This window comes from Lepidochelys olivacea (genome assembly GCF_965140295.1).
Source record: "Lepidochelys olivacea isolate rLepOli2 genome assembly, chromosome: 10".
Taxonomy (NCBI): Eukaryota; Metazoa; Chordata; order Testudines; family Cheloniidae; genus Lepidochelys; species Lepidochelys olivacea.
In genome coordinates, this window is record NC_140420.1 from 14,717,044 (window position 1) to 14,734,944 (window position 17,901).

Here is a 17,901-nt window from a genome sequence, read left to right on the forward strand (position 1 = left end):
CCATGCGTATTCATTCACCTTTAAAAATGAACTGATTTTAGCCATCTTTGGTCCCTTTTGAGTGTTTCTACATGAACCTTTTTTTGCCTAAAATTCAAATTGTTGCCCTCCACCAGGCAGGCCCACAAGTGAAACCGGATCTCAGTCGGGGGATTATTAATTTCTGTCTTAATATATACAAATGATTAATAATAGTGACATTTATGGAATTCATTGACATGTTGCTAACATAGCATTTTAATTCTATTATTACTTTGTTAGTCACTTCTAAACTGTTTTACTAAAGGAGAAGAAAACTTACCTATTCTTGGTTGGCACATGGCTGGCTTTGACACTTGGCACACAGAGATCAAATTCTTCTCAGGCAATGTGACACATGTATTGTATTGGGTTAGGTTACATGCCTTCTTTATAACATTCATGGGATATGACATGTGGAAGTTGGTGACAGAAAATGGGGATTTTTGAAGCTATCTGGGCCAGAAAGATTCCTAAGAACAGCACAGATAACGAACAGCAAAATCTACTCAAAGGAAAAGCACACAGCTCCACCTAGGTGAGAGGGCAAATCTGTGAGGTGCCTGCATATATCTGCAAACCTAAACTATTGCTATTGATATTGGTTAGCATACTAAGGGTCTAACATGCTGGAGAATCTGGATTTTATCTCCTGGCCCCTGTCACATGACCTATGTCAAAAACTACAAAGGTTGGTACTATCAGTATCTATCAGCCCCAAGGCTACTGCTACATTCACAGAGAGGTGTAGGCCTCTGAAAGGCCAACCTGAGAATTACAGACCAGTCAGCTTAACTTCTGTACCTGGAAAGATAATGGAGCAAATAATAAAGTGATCAATTTGCAAACATCTAGAAGATAATAAGGTGATAAGTAACGGTCAGCATGGATTTGTCACGAACAAATCATGTGAAACCAACCTGATAACTTTCTTTGACAGGGTAACAAGCCTTGTGGAAGGGGGGGGAAGTGGTAGACATGGTATATCTTGACTTTAGCACATTTTTTGACAGTGTCTCACATGCCCTTCTCATGAACAAACCAGGGAAATACAACCTAGATGGAGCTACAATAAGGTGGGTGCAAAACTAGTTGGAAAACTGTTCCCGGAGAGTAGCGATCAATGATTCATAGTCATTCTGGAAGGGCATAATGAGTGGGGTCCCGCAGGGATCAGTTCTGGGTCCAGTTTTGTTCAATATCTTCAATGATCTGGACAAACTAGAGAAATGGTCTGAGGGAATAAAAAGGATGAAATTTAATAAGGACAAATGCAAAGTATTCCACTTAGGAAGAAACAATCAGTTGCACACATACAAAATGGGAAAAGACTACCTAGGAAGGAGTATTGCGGAAAGGGATCTGTGGGTCATAGTGGATCACAAGCTAAATACACTGTTGACTCATAACACTGTTGCAAAAAAAGCGAACATCATTCTGGGATGTATTAGCAGGAGTGTTGTAAGCAAGACATGGGAAGTAATTCTTTCACTCCGCTCTGCACTGATTAGGCCTCAACTGGAGTCCTATGTCCAGTTCTGAGTGCCACATTTCAGGAAGGATGTGGACAAATTTGAGAGAGCCCAGAGAAGAGCGACAAAAATGAGTAAAGGTCTAGAAAACATGACCTATGATGGAAGATTGAAAAAATTGGGTTTGTTTAGTCTGGAGAAGAGAAGAGTGTGAGCGGACATGATAACAGTTTTCAAGTACATAAAAGATTGTTACAAGGAGGAGGGAGAAAAATTGTTCTTCTTAACCTCTGGTGATAGGACAAGAAGCAATGGCTTAAAATGCAGCAGGGGAGGTTTAGGTTGGACATTAGGAAAAAATTCCTGTCAGGGTGATTAAGCACTGGAATAAAGAGCCAGTGCTTAAGAGAGAGGAAGAGATTGGGCATGGTTTCATAGCAAAGGGGTCCTGTTTAACTGTGGGACCAGCCCAGGGCAGGGAAGTAAGCTAGCACTGACCTGGAGCAGAGCGAGACTCCATGATTCAGGAAAGAAGCCATGATCTGCAAGAGAAAGAGTCTGAATCCAGCAGAGGGCTTTACACTAACTCCACAGAATTCTCCAGAGTGGTGATTTGTTTTCAAATCCTATGCACAGGCTATTTGTGTGTCTGTTTGTTGTCACTATCACGTGCCCCCTGAAGCGTTAACTAGAAACCCAGAGTGCACACATGGCTGGTGTTCTGGAAAGGTGGGCTTAAGCTTCCAGGGAGTCGGGGGGAGTCAGCACCATTCCTAGAGGCTTAGAGCAGCTGGATCACGTGGTCCCATTTCCATGAAGAGGTAACAGATAGAGCACCTCTGTCCCAGAGAAGTGCCAGAGAGTTCAAGGGAAGAGATAGTGTTGCAGCTTACTGAGACCCAGGGACGCTCAGAGGAGGTGTGTCTGGCGTATTGGGATACAACACAACAATGTAGTGAGTGTCCAGCAGAGGGTGCTTTACTAGGGCTGTGTGGGTGACAAGCTAAGTTGCAGATCATACCTGCAAGTGAATAGACTATGCCTACTTGCGGCCCAACTGTGATGGGATCAGTCCCATCTGCTGGGCACTAATTTGGAATCCTTCCCTGCTGTTGTGCTGAGGGAGAACTTCTAGCAGATCTTGTCTTAAAGCTGTACTGATTCCCCAAGGGATAACATCCACATTTTTTTTAGTCCAACATAACCCCTCTGCTCACTGCTGCATGGGAGTGGCACCTCTTCCCAACTCAGATGGCAGCTTTAAGAGCCATGAATGTTTCCTCTCCTCCTGAAAATTATCAACCCACTTCTGCAACCTATTGAAAAAGGAATGTAAAAGAGACTTTGTTTTTAGAGCCATGTTTTCCACTCCTAAGCCGATCCTGAAAATATTTTAAATTCATAACTGCAATCACATTCTGAAATATTAATAAAAGACATCTGAAGTAATTTTAGCCACTCTTAATATTAAGAAAAGTTTTGAAATGGTTACTTGATGCCTATTAGACACTACACTAAATTAGAGAGAAAAGCTGGGTTTCGTAATATCTTTTAATGGATCCACCTTGTCTTTCTAATATCCTGGGACCAACATGGCTACAACAACACTGCAAACGACGCTAAGTTAATACTTCCCAGGAGTTTGCTGCATTTCAAAACAAAACACACAAACCATACTCAACTTTTTAAATAGTTCTGCCAGACACAGGGGATTATTTATCCATACTTGCATGCAAATATCTCATGTTACTCTTTAAAAAGCTCTTTAAATAAAGCTTTTCAGGGAAATAGAGCCTGCTACTATTTATGGTCCTTGAAACTGGAACTATAAACCTCATCAGTTTCTTTTATTGATTTTAGACAAAATTGCAAATATAAATTACAGCGGCTGCAAATTAAATGATTTAATCATTGTGTTTGAAAGCCAATGCAATACTGTCAATAACACAACAAGAAGTGTGCAGAGCTGCCATATGACCTTGAGAAAGCAGAAACATTTCTGCAGGGAAGCCCCCAGCTACCAGGCTCGTACCAGTAGCAATGGATTCCTCATGTATCCCTGACCAACGTACTCATCCAAGCAAATGGGAGTAATAAGAGCCTTAGACAGATGGTTTTACATGCAGCTCATGAACGTATAGCAAACTCATATAAAGTCACAGAACAAGCTGGGTGAAATACGCACCGCTCTGTACAGATCTCTACAGAGAGATTGACTGTCCCACCAGTTTTCTTCTTTCATAGTCTCAGTAAAACACGTCGACCAAAGGGTCATGATTTAGAAGGGCAAATATAAATGAGTGTGCTTCTGGCAGGATACATTTCTAATGACGGGGCTTCTGTTTCACAAAGCAGTGTAATCATCACTTTTCGGCATGGCTGAGACTTAGACCCTGGTGCACAAAGGTATCTGTTTACCAGGTCATGAAATTGCATGTATACTAGCAGTGATCTTTGTTTTGCACCTGATGAAACTGTAAAACATTTCATTTTGCTGTCTACTGAGTTTTGAGAAAAGGACACTGATGGCAATAGGAATGCCACCCCCCCCACAAAATCTCCACTTTTCCACGTATATCTTCGTGATCCGGGGGCACACACCCTTCCTTCTCTCAGGCTGTGCTACTTCTCTGTGTTACAGGTCCGTTAACATCTGGAGTGACTAATATTGTATCGAAAAGGAGTACTTTGGACATAGTCCATTATAGTTTTGTAAAAAGGGCGAACACAGGGATACTGGCTGTCACAATGGGCTCTACCCCCAAGGGATGGGAGGCCTTCTGGTGGGGGCTTTGCAGAGTGAGCCCTCTCCTCCACTCAGACTCCAGCAGTGGCTCCTGTCCCATGCAGCTGGCTGGGCTCAGCCCCCTGCTTTGGGCACTGTTATCTGGCTTCTGGCACATGGGGTCTCAGTGCTACTCATGTTTGGCCTAGCTCCCAACAGGGGTGGTTGTGGACAAATTTGAGTGAGTGACACTATGACCAGGTCATAATGCAACTCAGTGAAATTTGGTCCAGCTGCCCCCAACTTTCAGACTGATCCTTGATTAAATGATCTGGGTGAAAGTGGGCAGTGCATCTGGGATTTGGGACGGAATTGTTCTCTGCTGTAAATTACCCAAGCTAATGTGATGGTGGGTGGGAGGAGGGCACCCTCCCTGAGATCATTCTGCAGGGATTGTCTGGTGGGCACAGCAGCTGCAACAAAGGGTCCTACAATGGTTGTAGGTGGGCTCATGGCAGCACTAGTGATAAATTGCCCAGTTCAGGTTAAATGCCCTTTCACGGTGTACTTGGGCTACAAAGACTGATGTGTTTGCTATTAATGCTGCAACTTGATAGACAGGCGTCCCTGTAGTATAGAGAGTGAGGGAGGCAGAATTGGTCCTGTAGTAGGTGCTTGTCAAGGTTCCACCCCCACTCTGAACTCTAGGGTACAGATGTGGGGACCTGCATGAAAAACCTCCTAAGCTTATCTTTACCAGCTTAGGTCAAAACTTCCCCAAGGTACAAAATATTCCACCCGTTGTCCTTGGACTGGCCGCTACCACCACCAAACTAATACTGGTTACTGGGGAAGAGCTGTTTGGACGCGTCCTTTCCCCCAAAATACTTCCCAAAACCTTGCACCCCACTTCCTGGACAAGGTTTGGTAAAAAGCCTCACCAATTTGCCTAGGTGACTACAGACCCAGACCCTTGGATCTTAAGAACAATGAACAATCCTCCCAACACTTGCACCCTCCCTTTCCTGGGAAATGTTGGATAAAAAGCCTCACCAATTTGCATAGGTGACCACAGACCCAAACCCTTGGATCTGAGAACAATGAAAAAGCATTCAGTTTTCTTACAAGAAGACTTTTAATAAAAATAGAAGTAAATAGAAATAAAGAAATCCCCCCTGTAAAATCAGGATGGTAGATACCTTACAGGGTAATTAGATTCAAAACATAGAGAACCCCTCTAGGCAAAACCTTAAGTTACAAAAAAGATACACAGACAGAAATAGTTATTCTATTCAGCACAGTTCTTTTCTCAGCCATTTAAAGAAATCATAATCTAACACGTACCTAGCTAGATTACTTACTAAAAGTTCTAAGACTCCATTCCTGGTCTATCCCTAGCAAAGACAGAATATAGACAGACTGAGACCCTTTGTTTCTCTCCCTCCTCCCAGCTTTTGAAAGTATCTTGTCTCCTCATTGGTCATTTTGGTCAGGTGCCAGCGAGGTTACCTTTAGCTTCTTAACCCTTTACAGGTGAGAGGAGCTTTCCCCTGGCCAGGAGGGATTTCAAAGAGGTTTACCCTTCCCTTTATATTTATGACAGTGCTGCATGAGAAGCTTATGGTAGCATGGGTCTTTAGAGGACCACGATCTCAAGGTGGGCATAGGCAATAGAACGAGGCCCTGAGATACATGGGGGATGAACCTGGATATCCTGCTGTGTCCTCAGCCTCCATGTGGTTCCTGGGCTGTATTCCTCTCCTCCAAGGCCTGGAAATCTTCTTCTGTGAGAGAAGAAAGCTGCTAACCTGAGTTCAGATCCAAAGAGTTTTCCATGGTGAAGGGGAAAACCCAGCCCTTGGATTCACATCCACGAACACAGCCATGCAGGGAAAGGTGCAGGGAAACAAATGGTGAAAGTCCCATTGAGCATGGTGAAGTATTTCAGAAAGTCCTTCAGAGTTTAATTACTCTCTTTGCAGTGAGCAATGCCAAAGGCAAAAGGAATCTTTTCCAGGACAACAGAATGTTACTATTTATGGACCTGCAGGAGAAACAGAGCTGAAGTAATTAGATACACAAAGGTTTTAATAAATGAATTTAATTATTGCTAGAGGTACCAGATTGGAAGCCCTGGAGATAGAAAGCTCTTTTTGTCTGCAAAGCACATACAACCTGGGTGAGAAGAGTAAAAACCTTCCTACCAGTACGACTTATTGTGACTTGCAAAGACCACTAATAAGGGTATTCGATTCACATCCACTCAGTTCTTGGTCTTTGCTGAGACTGCCAATGATGGGGCTGAGCTGTCTACACTGCAATAAAATACCTGTGGCTGGCCTGGGTCCGCTGACTCAGGCTCACAGGACTTGGGTTGTTGGGCTATAAAATTGCAGTGCAGATGTCCAGGCTTGGGCTGGAGCCTGCGGTCTTAGACCTTCCATTTCTTCCCCCTGCCCCCACTATGGGATCCCAGATCCCTGGCTTCAGTCTGAGCCCAAACTCCCAGTAGCTCCAATGGACTTTGGATCAGGCTGTCTAGAGGAGCCAATTACCAACCCCCTCAGACACCTCAGGCCCTATAACTTTGGTGATTTTGTCATTCATTTACCTCAAGTCATTTTGGTTAATTTCTTTAATGGCCTGTTTGGAAACAGCAACCGCTTTATTTATCTTGGGCTTTATCAGGCTCCACAGCTGTGGGGCCCATGAGGCACCGAGGGCTGGGAAGCTGAGCAGCTGCAGAGTCTGTCCCTGACATGGAAGTCAGGCGGTGTTTTAGAAAGAAAGGCTGAGGAAATGAAATGCTAGCAGCATTCCACCGCTCACCCCCATTCACACGGCACGCTCCATCGCTCTTGCAGCTGTGGAGAGTGTGACTCCTCCTGCCAAATATGCAGCGCAGGCTATTGGGTTTCCAGCACAAAATCCCATTGTAGAGGAGGGAGGGAGAAATCTGGTCTTGACATTCCACCGCATGTGCTCTGGAAACTTTAAATTCTTGTTCCCACAATCATCCCAGGCTTGGCTTGTCCCAGAGCTGAGATTTAATACCTTCCAATGGCCTCCATTTCCTGGTGTAGCACAGAAACCAATGGATCTTCTCAACCTATTAGAGCCCTGTATTGAGTACATTAAGTCACAAGCAACACTTCTTTTTTTTTTTAGCTTGGTCAGAGAGTCGATATGATGAGTATTCAAAGCCTACAGTTAGTAATTCCACAATCAGAGCTTTAAGGTGGTATGAACCATGGGTGATTCTAAAGAGCTGTAACTCTGAAGGAGACATGACATGAATTACTGAATTTCCATAATTCTCCAGCTCTTCAGGTATTTTCACTGAAGAATATATTCAAATACGGTAATTTGTGCCTAATTAGGCAAATTAAAATGCCAAAAGATGAGAGTTGAATGGGTTTTTAAATGTCTGCTCTCACTGGGTACCTGGGGCTAGCACACAAATCCACTGGCTCATCGGGTCACCAGATCCACCAAATTGCCTAGGTTTACAAAAAGTCACCTCCCATTAGCATTCTGTACCACTGCCTCAGCATATAGCACAGGAAAGAAAGAGTCAAGTTTGGGGGAAATTGCGAGGTGGCAAACAATGTGTTCAAAGCATTTGCTGTGGATGTTCTCAGGTTGCCTTCCCTATTCTCTGTGGCCACTCACTAAGCTGCTGACATGTGGGCTGCCCAGACAGCTAGCAACACCATGTTTTCAGCTGTGCCTATCTGGCATACAGCTGCCTGACTATGTGTTTGCTGATTTACTTTTTGCTCACTCAACAACTAGGGTTTGGTTTGGTTTGGTGGGGACACTCAGCCACTGTTTCAAGGAGACAAAGGAAGATTTGTTCATAGCCACCAACAAAGATGATAAGAATAAAGCTTATCCAGGTGTGCTTGACTCAGGATCACTACCTACATTGGGGTCCACAAAGACACACCTTAGCTAATACTCTTTGAATCCACTATTGGCTTCTTCACTGCTCACCAACAAAGACTCCTTGGATTGCAAGTAGATATTGATGGCATCACTTGCTGTAAATTCTTTAGTTCTTATTGATGCTAGAACTCTTGCCCTTGCTTTATAGTGGGGTGTGAGGTTGGACAGTGAGGCCTTGGTGTTTAGCCGTCCTGTGACTGACACTATAGGCTGCGAGTGAGCATTAACACTTGTTGGTATTTTCACAGAAGGAACCCCAGTGATCTGGCATGGAGCACCGATAATTGTGGTGGCAGCTGTTTACCCCTTTTACCCTGCTTCTATTGAGCAACCAGACAAATGTGACTGTGTACAAGAATCAAAGGTGTGGCCATTGCTGACGTGCTCCTTTATGAGCTCCTGTCTAACATTCTGCCTGATGTTTTTCAGAGCAATCGTTACCATGGACGGTACGCTGGAGAGATTACATTTCACTGACTGGCTCTGAGCAGTTAGAATGCCTACTGCCGGTCGCATTAGAAGCTTATTACCAAGGCAGCATTTTGTGTGCGTGGTTGCATTGTAAGAGAGAGATAAGGTACAGTGTGCCTCAAACTGGTTATTGTTAAACCATATGGTATTGGGACCAAGTAATGATGGTGTGTTGAAAGTCTAGTGCATAATGGTTGTAACGAATAGCTGCAATGTACAGTGTGGTAAATACAGGGGAGAGATCAAGAGGTTGCTGAGCACATATGAAATGGCAAGTAATTGAGGGAGAAGTACAGAGTGACGCAAAAGCCTTTACCAGACCCCAGTCTGTTCTGTAAGCTGATGCACTTCCTAACAGGAATATAACACATAGAAACTATCTCTGTTTATTTGGGAGTATGGAGAAGTTCACATTCAGCTTAGGTGTAGTCCATCCAATAACCCCAGGGCTATGTTTCCAGGGACTGCTACAGCTTCTGCCATCAGCTGAGGTACGACTCATGTAGCTTCCTGCCATGCACGGAAAAGAAATTTGTGCCCAAACCTCCCTGACAGCAGCACTATGGAAGTTTCTGACACCACTACAGCTAGTGAGCAATGCAAATCCCTAGCAACTCAGTGAAGAAAGGATATGGGGATGGTGCTGTCTAACCACCGCTGTGCAGAGCTTTTTCCTTTAATATTTTCACCTCTGGTGGAAACATTACATCTTACCCTTATCTCTTCACCTTCCTTCTCCCTCTGGGAACCTTCATTGCTAGCTTTAATGCTTACTGCTATGCAGATGACACCTAACCCTATATCTCTCTTTTCTTACTCTTTGATGCTTGTATAACAATTCTATTTGCCTTTATTCTTTTAAGTTTTGCCTACATCATGAATTCCTACCTCTGAATGCTTGAAAGACTAAATTCTTCATTCCAGGGAGAACAAAAAAGAAGTGTTTTTTGTATCCAATGTCCTTGAATTTGCTATCACGTTTCCATTCAGACCTTAACTTTGTTCCTGAGGGCCAGATATCTTGAATTCATCCCCAGTCTCCAGTTCCACAACTCCATCTCTGCATACCTGCTTATCACAGCCTCTGAAATTTGACCAGAATTCATCATTACCTTTACCCCACAGCTTCCTGCGGAAGTCCTTAATCGTTGCCTATCTTGACTACTGCAGTTCCCCCACTTATGACCCACCCTGCTCTTTAGGGATTGCTGTGAATACAATACACTTTTGCTCCAAGAAGCTGGAGCATATCACGCCCCCATCCTCTCTTGCTTGGCTTCTACATAAAACAGTTACAAAGTGCCATCTTCCTGGTTATCAGAGCTTTGTATGGGCTTGCTCACATCTACCTTGGATGCAGGAATGGGTAGGTAGGTAGGAATGAGATCAAATACCATGACATTGAGTACCTAGGTGTCCACTCTTCTTCAGTCATGTCCTCTTCTCTTTCCCCAACCCTATGACAGGCCAGAGGGAGAGGTCACTCCTTTGAATCGCCATCCCCATTTATCTCTACCTTACTCCCTTTCCCCACTACCAAGCCGCTGAATCATCTTCTCTATAAACCTTGCTTTGGGGTATGACCGCCAGGTCTTCTCTTGATGGATTGGGCAGACAGCCCAAACTACCTGCCTTGCCAAGAGCTGAATGGCTGGGGAAGAAGGGCAGACAGGTGGGAATACATGAATTCTTACCCAGAAGAAAGTACCCCCTCCCTCACTTTATGTAGAAGAACCTGAACTTCTCACCTTCACAGACTTTCTAAAGAAATAACACCCTTGTGCATGTATAATATACAGGAAATGCACAGCTCTTCATGGGCAAGAGGAGGTGTTTGATGTGTGTGATTGAAGGAGGGTTTTTTAATGACAGAATGAAGCATGATTAATAATGTTGGTGGGGAAAACTGTGATTTGCACAATTTCCTCCCTGCTCTTTTGAAATCTCCAACATGAAGAAATGCCTCTTAGAACCATCTTAAAACAAATTCAGTAATAATGCATGTCTGCTACCATTCTGCCAAACCAGCCCATTTAAAGATCAATCTGTAATGGGAAGCAGTTTAACCCCATTTACTTTTTTACTGTCAGTGGTATCAGAGCGATCACTTATAACCTTGCACGTTAAGTAAAGCAGTTAATTGCACCACTGTATCAGGTTTAGACATAAAAAAACAGAATTAATAGTAGGTTTAAAGAAAAGGCTTAAAATAGGAGATTTGAGTGCTGTAAAAAGGGTCAGCGTCAGTTAATGCTGTCTTATAAATATCAAGCAAGGTTAATATTTGGCTTAAAGAGAAGACTAGGAATGGTTTTATTGATTAGAATTATCCATATCTACAGGCTTTTGCCACAGACCCTCTACCTTCTGCATAAGTCTATATCCACCCAATGTGGCAGCTTAAGTCATTGATGATAGATGGGTTTCTCAAATAAGCTGTCTACCTGAGGTTTTTCTAAAGTGACTGTCACCGAGATATCTAAGCACCATGCAACAATTAGAGAGAGTATGTAGCGTGCCCTAAATAGCAGTATTTTCACAACCTCCTTTATTTGTAACGTGTCAGTGTGGATGTTTGGTTTTTTTTCCTTCTTGCCTTCCACTTCCTCCCTTCCCCAGCATCCCAATTTGTAGGGTGGTCCTACGAAGATAGCATTACTGGCTCAAGGCCTTACCGAAGAAGGTGGGACTTGCATTTAGATGTGAAGGTCATAGAGTCAGATGAAGTCTGACAGCATCTGTAATGTTTTCCACTATTGGGCTGCTGCCACTGAAAATGCTCCAACCGACATCAAGGCCCTGTGGTATCAAGCACTGTATCAACTCATAGTCAGAACGGCTCCTTGCCCTCAAAGAGCTCACAGTCTAAACTGATAAGACAGACAAAGGGTAGGAGACAGAAAGGATTATTATCTCCATTTTAGAGACGGGAAATGGAGGCACCGAGAAATGAAGTGATTTGCCCAAGATCAAATAGACAGAGGCAGGATGTGAACCTAGGTCTTTTGAATCCATGTTCAGTTCTTCTCCTAAATTTGTATTTTAAATACAACTACACAGCCCTATTTCTTTTGTATTTTTGCCTTAGAATCATAGAATCATAGAATATCAGGGTTGGAAGGGACCTCAGGAGGTCATCTAGTCCAACCCCCTGCTCAAAGCAGGACCAATCCCCAATTTTTGCCCCAGATCCCTAAATGGCCCCCTCAAGGATTGAACTCACAACCCTGGGTTTAGCAGGCCAACGCTCAAACCACTGAACTATCCCTCCCTGGGGTATCTAAATATTAGCTACATAAAATATGTAAATTGAAAAAAATGCATATTGCCATCTTTTATATATACACACACACACACCATATCTAGGTGAAGATTTTGATATTCAAGCTTCTGATGCCTGGAATCGTTGTCAATTATATGTGATATTATATATGGTTTGCACCAGATTTGCCAGTATAAACCCAGTGCAATCTTCTTCTTTCACTTTTTAAAAAAATTCTCTGATTTACAGATTTTAACCAAGATCACACTGACCATTTGGAAATACCTTAATTTAGAAATAAAACAACCCTAATACTATTAGTCTCTAAGATCATATTAAAGCTTCCATTCACACCTGCAGTTTACTGGATATACAAGACTATAACTTAGAGCTAACAAATGATCCTCTGACAGTCAAAAATATTTGAACTGAGGAGGTTTTGAAATTTTCCTTTTTATGAGCACTGAAGTTCTAAGTGACTAGAGATGGTCAGAAAATGGAATTTCTAGACCACAAGAAATTCTGACATTTAAGAACTTTTTGTTCTCCTGAATCGGGACGAAAAGTCCAAATTTCAAAATTTACCTCGAAGCAGAAATTCCAAAATCTTGTGTTGAAGACACTTCAAAACAATTTTAGTGAAACATTTTGTTTAATGTTGAAACCTTAAAATATAACATAGTACATTACCAGTGATATATAGAAATATAATGTATTAAAATTAATTAAAAGGTTTTAAAGTAAATTAAAAATCAAAATATAACAAAGTGATAAAGTCAGAACAAAATGGAACAAGGTCAAAACAAAACATTCAATTTAGAGTCAAGTAGTTTTGAAAAATTTTCATTGAACAGTTTGTCTGAGTCAGTACATTCCCCAAAACAATCCCATTGCAATGGAACAGTATTTTTGAACAGCAAACTGTCTGATAAAATTCTTTTGCATCAACCCTATTGCCTGGGTTCTATTTCCATCTGTCCTTAGCTCCTTTTGGCCATTGTTAACCATTGTGTGCCTCAGGTCATCCAGCTGTAAAATGATGCTAAACCAGGACTCACAGCCATGTTCTAATGTGTTCTGAGATTTTATGAAGGTGCAATAGGAGGACCAATTGTTACTAATTACAAGTTACTAATTACCATTTTTTATTTATTATTGTGGGATCACTTGGAGCTGTATTTTCATGGTCCTTTTACAGCCACGCAGGAGAATAAGAGGGAGTAAGGAACCCTTTGCTCTCCCACTCAGCCCTGCTCAGATGACTCTGGCTGTGGTTGGGAGAACAAGAACTACTCATATGATACTCTCTGTGGTGTGCAACAGGATGGAGATGAGGCAGACGGGGGAGGGAGGTGGGCAGAAAGTAAGAGGAGACCCAGCTTTGCCCGCCCTAACAGGTCGGAGTACCTGGCTTGGTACACAAGGAGGAGTAAGCTTTTCCATGAAAAAGAGTGAGGTAAGTTAAGGCCAGATGGTGCCTAATTCTAATGAAATTCAGTGGGGGACTGAGGTGGGATTCACTAAGTCGGACAGAAGCTGCTATGTCAGCATTTCTGTGCTTAACTTTTAGGTGCCCTTCTGCCTAGAAGGATCCACAGCCTTTAGTTAAGTGCTCAGGCTCCCCATACAATGCCCAATGCCTAAAAAAGGGATTCACAAAAGCCAGCATGCTGAGCAAGGAGCCATCTAAAGTAGCCTATAGGACATGCTGAGGAGAGAGATGTGGCCTAAGCCCTGGCCCTCAAAAGGACTTAGATGCCTTGGGATTCACAGGCTTCAACCCTCTCCTGGAGTTCAGAGGTCAGCCATTTTTGGACAAAAGCTGAGGAGGATGTGTCAGCATCCTGCTCTAGAATCTTTAGCCTAGAGGTCAAAGCACTCCTCCACAATGGGGTGACCTGGGTTAAAATACCCACCCTGCCTGATGTGGAACAGGGAACTCGAACTTCTCTCCAACCTCCAGGGAGAGAGCCCTAGCCTTTGGGCTATGGGATAGTTTGGAGTGGGTCTCTCTCTCTCAATCTCTTCTATGGAAGTGGTGCCACTGGGTCTAAATAATTAAACTCACTGCCCAAAAGAGAGTGAGGGTGACTCCATAGCCCAATTGTTAGAACATTCCTCTGCAAGATGGAAGACGTAGTTTCCAGTCCCCCAGCTCCACTCAGGAGAGACTGAGAAAGACCCACCCCAGAACACTAGAACCTGCTTCTTTTGGGTGGGTTTAGGTATGCTTTTAGCATGCCTCCTGGATCAGGCCCCAAAGGCAAGAGCCTGGTTGTGAATCCCACTGGGGCTTAGGCGCCAAGCTGTTGGGTGGGGTCAAGACTGAGACGGCTCTGCGCGTGTCCAGCCACTGACACTTAGATGCCTTGGGGATTTCAAGAGTGGAAACTCAGGTGCCTAGGGACCACAGGCACATACAAGGTTAGGCAGCAGCTGAGCAGGGGTTCTGTGAAAGCTCATGGCACCTAATGTTGAACTTCAGCACCTAAAAGTGGCAGCTAGGCACACAGGCCCAGATCCACAAAGGTCAATGGAAGTTAGGAGCCTAAATACCTTTGAGGATCTGGGCCTAAACCCCCTTTTGTGAATCCCAGACTAGGTGCTTATCTGCATCTTTAGACACCTAAATACCTTTGTAAAACCAGCCTTAAGTGGCTAAATCATTTTTGAAAATGAGAGTTTGGCTCCTAAGGAACTTAGCTGCTTTTGAAAATGTTACCCTCTGTATATTCAATTCTGTATTTCTACTGAGTCTGCAAACCAAGATACATCATTGCCTGTTATTATGGATTTTATTTTTATGGTGTGAACACCTGTCTACTCTGAACTGGGCTACATCCATCAGCTGGTTTTACAAATGCTACCAAACAGCTTCATTTCTTTCCCTTACATATAATGGATACATTAAAACCACGAGTGACTTTTATTAATTCAGGAGAAGAGCTGGTGCTTATCTCCTTCTGGGAAAAAGCTCCTGCCCTCTTTGGGAACTCTCTGTATATTGATTTTGATGCTTTACTGAAGCATAATATGTGCCTAAAAGGAAGATTTTCCTCAGATGACATTCAGTAGCTTACAAGGAAGTGGGGAAATAAAACAGCAGTAAGAGAAAAGAATCAACTAGTGAAGAAAGCAATTTAGATCTGATGGTGTAATTTCTCTCCAAAATGTAAAGAGATATTCAGGGAAATATATGAATGTGCATTTTCCTAAAGATATACAATATTCTAGCACCTCTTTTCCCAAACAAATTCAAACCACTTTATAACAGAATTTGTTCTTTCACATTTTTCAGTGCAAATGAGGGCAATGACTTTTAATTGTGTATTCTTCATTTGGATCGCTATCTTCTGCTTCATCCCCTGCCTCCATAGCAGGATGGAAGTTCAGTCTCAGCTGCGGCCATTCAATCCTCCTCTTCTCCGCTTAGACTGCCACTGAGGGCACCGATTGTTACAATGTTGGATGCTTGCCTGTTAGACCAACCACTCGTTTTGATATGTCCTGGACCTTTAAATGCTCAGAGGGCTCTGTGCTCTCCCTGTTTCCCCAGTGTTTCCCAGAATAAAAGCCTCATTTTCCTCTTAGTTTCTGTTTTGCAGCCAGAACAATAAAGCATCGCAGCATTCAGCCGTGTGTCCATTACCTTCCTTTTGCCTCTGTGTGGCTAGCTCCTTCTCCACTGGCTCCAGAAACATAACACATTCCAGAAAGACTAGCAGACGGGCATTGCTTTTGGGGAGCACCAGCTCGGGCTGGACCCATCATAGTGACCTAGAATGATCATTTCCATTCATAGAATCATAGAATCATAGAATATCAGGGTTGGAAGGGACCCCAGAAGGTCATCTAGTCCAACCCCCTGCTCAAAGCAGGACCAATTCCCAGTTAAATCATCCCAGCCAGGGCTTTGTCAAGCCTGACCTTAAAAACCTCTAAGGAAGGAGATTCTACCACCTCCCTAGGTAACGCATTCCAGTGTTTCTCTTAGTGAAAAAGTTTTTCCTAATATCCAATCTAAACCTCCCCCACTGCAACTTGAGACCATTACTCCTCGTTCTGTCATCTGCTACCCTTGAGAACAGTCTAGAGCCATCCTCTTTGGAACCCCCTTTCAGGTAGTTGAAAGCAGCTATCAAATCCCCCCTCATTCTTCTCTTCTGCAGGCTAAACAATCCCAGCTCCCTCAGCCTCTCCTCATAACTCATGTGTTCCAGTCCCCTAATCATTTTTGTTGCCCTTCGCTGGACTCTCTCCAATTTATCCACATCCTTCTTGAAGTGTGGGGCCCAAAACTGGACACAGTACTCCAGATGAGGCCTCACCAATGTCGAATAGAGGGGAACGATCACGTCCCTCGATCTGCTCGCTATGCCCCTACTTATACATCCCAAAATGCCATTGGCCTTCTTAGCAACAAGGGCACACTGCTGACTCATATCCAGCTTCTCGTCCACTGTCACCCCTAGGTCCTTTTCTGCAGAACTGCTGCCTAGCCATTCGGTCCCTAGTCTGTAGCTGTGCATTGGGTTCTTCCGTCCTAAGTGCAGGACCCTGCACTTATCCTTATTGAACCTCATCAGATTCCTTTTGGCCCAATCTTCCAATTGGTCTAGGTCCTTCTGTATCCTATCCCTCCCCTCCAGCGTATCTACCACTCCTCCCAGTTTAGTATCATCCGCAAATTTGCTGAGAGTGCAATCCACACCATCCTCCAGATCATTTATGAAGATATTGAATAAAACCGGCCCCAGGACCGACCCTTGGGGCACTCCACTTGATACCGGCTGCCAACTAGACATGGAGCCATTGATCACTACCCGTTGAGCCCGACAATTTAGCCAGCTTTCTACCCACCTTATAGTGCATTCATCCAGCCCATACTTCCTTAACTTGCTGACAAGAATACTATGGGAGACCGTGTCAAAAGCTTTGCTAAAGTCAAGAAACAATACATCCACTGCTTTCCCTTCATCCACAGAACCAGTAATCTCATCATAAAAGGCGATTAGATTAGTCAGGCATGACCTTCCCTTGGTGAATCCATGCTGGCTGTTCCTGATCACTTTCCTCTCATGCAAGTGCTTCAGGATTGATTCTTTGAGGACCTGCTCCATGATTTTTCCAGGGACTGAGGTGAGGCTGACTGGCCTGTAGTTCCCAGGATCTTCCTTCTTCCCTTTTTTAAAGATTGGCACTACATTAGCCTTTTTCCAGTCATCCGGGACTTCCCCGGTTCGCCACGAGTTTTCAAAGATAATGGCCAGTGGCTCTGCAATCACAGCCGCCAATTCCTTCAGCACTCTCGGATGCAACTCGTCCGGCCCCATGGACTTGTGCACGTCCAGCTTTTCTAAATAGTCCCTAACCGCCTCTATCTCCACAGAGGGCTGGCCATCTCTTCCGCATTTTGTGATGCCCAGTGCAGCAGTCTGGGAGCTGACCTTGTTAGTGAAAACAGAGGCAAAAAAAGCATTGAGTACATTAGCTTTTTCCACATCCTCTGTCACTAGGTTGCCTCCCTCATTCAGTAAGGGGCCCACACATTCCTTGGCTTTCTTCTTGTTGCCAACATACCTGAAGAAACCCTGAATTCCCTGAGCTATTCAATCCTACCCTGGTCTAGGATCTTTAAACCAGCGTAAACTTTCGTAAATGCTGTCCCCATACACGTTCATCACATCCAGGAATGTACTTGACACACAAACTGGACATTTTGAGGGCTATTGCACACTGCACACTTTCAAAGATGGCTTTGAATCAGCATAAGATTCTGTAATTGTCAAAACTGTAAAAAAAAAAAAATCTAGGGCCAGGTGTAAATGAGAACAGAATTTGAGCAGCTAATGTTCAATCTATTCATAAACTCACTCTGGTCGATATGGGAGATGGGTTTTCACAGCATCTATCTATTCATCTTTGCTGTCCAAAGTGACAGATCATGATCCTGAATCCCTAATTCGTATGAATGGTCTTTACTCAACCAAGTAGCTCCATTGAAG

At 43.6% G+C, this 17,901-nt stretch overlaps 1 long non-coding RNA gene across 2 annotated transcripts in view; it reads right to left on the reverse strand.

Moving 5' to 3' along the window:
- Positions 1-5,517: 5,517 nt before the first annotated feature.
- Positions 5,518-17,901, reverse strand: part of LOC311527213 — a 229,963-nt gene continuing 217,579 nt past the window's right edge. The window contains exon 4 of one of the 2 annotated variants that reach the window (XR_014713281.1): positions 5,518-6,259. This is a non-coding gene — a long non-coding RNA (uncharacterized lncRNA). Of the gene's footprint in view, positions 6,260-9,647; positions 9,719-17,901 lie in introns of those variants that run through there. The other variant, XR_014713282.1, reaches the window with a different exon arrangement.